This window comes from Octopus bimaculoides, chromosome 6, assembly GCF_001194135.2.
Source record: "Octopus bimaculoides isolate UCB-OBI-ISO-001 chromosome 6, ASM119413v2, whole genome shotgun sequence".
Taxonomy (NCBI): Eukaryota; Metazoa; Mollusca; class Cephalopoda; order Octopoda; family Octopodidae; genus Octopus; species Octopus bimaculoides.
In genome coordinates this window covers 93,991,341-93,994,088 of record NC_068986.1, presented here as the reverse complement: position 1 = coordinate 93,994,088, position 2,748 = coordinate 93,991,341, and positions in this window count along the sequence as shown.

The following is a 2,748-nucleotide window of genomic DNA, read 5'->3' as shown; positions in this document are numbered from 1 at the left end:
GGCTCGTGTACAAATAGAAAAGGTAATCCTTGCTTCCAGGAACTGCTAATCCGCTTTGAGCTGACAGATCCATATAGGCAGGAATTTCCGAACGCTCCATTGTGGACATGATCAAGCAGCGATGGATCTTCCAGGTCGTTCTTAGATAGAGTGTTAATTAGAAAAGCAGATAGAAATATAGCTAGGTGTCCACAGTTTCACCCGGTCAGCTACAGTGATCATAAAATGGTCACATGTAAGCTTGACATAGATAAGCTATATAATAGAGGCTCCGGCTACTGGAAACTTAATATGTCCCTTTTGGCGATTAAGGAGTACAGAGACCAGATTAAGTTGTTGATCCAAAGGGCATTAACCGGTTCCATTCTTAATAATAAATGGCGGTATGCCGTGAAGCGAGCCATTAAATTTGAGTCTATTAGATATAGCATAGGTTTAGTGGCTAGAGAGGCTAGGAGGGAATCAACTTTAGTTAAGGATTTAGAAGAAGCAATGAAAACTGGCTCTGCGGCTCAAGTGAAGGGCAAGAGAGTGGCGTTAAACAAGCACCTCGAAGCCAAACACATGGATTGCATTTTCAGGGTTAGGCTTCGTACAGTGGGTTGTGAGGGAATCAAGGCCGAAGGACAGGCCCGAGTGGTGGAAGCCCAACGTGGTAATAATGTCACGATCCGATCTTTGACGAACCAACAAGGTAAGTTAAAAGACGAAACCGAGGAGATGTGTGAAGCTTTTCAGGAGCACTTCGCCCAGCTTTTCGATGGGGGCGGCGGACCGGATAGTAGAAGGGACCTAACGGACTTCCTCACCGAGCTGCCATACCTATCGGGGCGGGGCGCGGTGCGCTGTGAAGGGTCAATCACACCTGAGGAGGTAATTGAGGCTATGGCAGACTGCGGCGTTGGTAAGGCACCAGGACTGGATGGCCTACCCGATGAGTTGTATAAGAGTATGCCAGACTTGTTCGGGCACCTGCTGGCGAATGTCTATGCGAACTGGCAGCAGAACGGGTTTATTCCCAGATCTGTGCGCCGGAGAGTGGTGACGCTCGTCAGAAAGGACCCGTACAAGGAGGATTCCGTTGATAATTTTCGGCCCATCACTCTGTTAAACGCAGAGTTGAAGATTTTGTCCAAAGTGTTATCGAAAAGATTGGCGCATGTCGCAGATGATCTTATTGGGGAGGCACAGACATATGCCGTTCCCGGCAGAACCATCCAGGTTAATCTCCATCTTATACGGTACACTTTAGAGGGGTTTAATAGTGATTCTGATAAGGGTGAGGTATTGGTCCATTTAGACCAATCAAAGCATTCCGTAGGGTTGACCATTGCTACCTGGTGTCCGTTCTGGCACAGTTCGGTCTGGGTCTTGACTTCCTCAGGTGGATCATTCAGATCTATGGCAACATCGACTCGGTATTTCGGGTGAACGGCTTCTTATCGAAGCCGTTCAACATGAAACGCTCGGTTCGTCAAGGGTGCCCGCACTCCCCTCTTTTGTACGTAATGGCTCTTGAGCCATTACTGCGAAAATTGAGCGGCATCCCGAGACAACCAGGTGGTGGAAAGTCGGTTTCAGCTTACGCGGATGACATCACCATCATCGTAACCGAAATGGATCACCTACAGAGGGTAGGCAAAGCCGAGATGGTGGCAGGAGCAAAAGTTAATCGTGAAAAGTCAGTCGGTTTGCAGCTCGGTACCTGGAGAGGCAAGTCGATGCTTCCTGACAGCGTCGTGGGACGTTGGACGGAGGGTCCGATAAAGTTGCTAGGAGTTTGGTTCGGACCAGACCTCTAAATAGAGAAGAACTGGGCCGAGGTATCGAGCAGGGTGACCCACATATTCAAGACCTGGTCTTGGCGGTAACTGTCCCTGAAAGGGAGGGCGGAGGTAGCCAATGTGTTCATCGCATCAGCCATCACCTACCGCCTAACCGTTCCTTGCCCTGATTCGTGGTTGATCAAGCTGGAAAGATAGCTCTTCCACTTCTTGTGGTAGGGCGCGAAACCGCTTGTGAGACGCTCTATTTGCTGCTAACAACCTAATTAATAAGCTTTCTCCATTATAGTATGGATAGAATAGAGCAAAAAACAACAAAAAAAAAGACTTAGGGATGCAAGACAAGACAAAAATAGGTAAAGCGAAGGAGAAATGAAAAACTGTCCTAAGGACTATAATCACGGGAGGGTTAACTTAACCATTATAATCACCATTGAAAGCAGCGGAGCTAGAAGCGTTAGCGTGTCGAACAAAATATTTGGCAGTATTTTTTCCGGCCCTTTACCCTCTGATAAAAAAGAAAAAAAAAACAAATGCATAACTTCAGTTATATTTTTCTCCCTGAGTTCAAATTCCACTTAGGTCGACTTTGATTTCCATCCTTTCAGGGTCGATAAACTAAGTACTAGTTTAGCACTGGGGCTCAAGGTGGGGACTGGCCCCATGCTCTAAAATTGTCGGCCTTGAGCCACTATGACGACGACCACTGTCGATAACAACCAACATCATCATCATCATCATCGACATAGCTACTATCAACATCATGAGTGTTACCACCGTCAACACCACTACCAAGAAGGACACTACATCCGCCACTGCCACCACCTCTATAACCATCATCAACACCCACACCAACAAAAATACGCTTACCATCACTCACATAAACACCAACATAACCACCTTCACTACCACTGCCACCACAATTACCACCACCACCACCACCACCACCGCCGCCGCCGCCGCC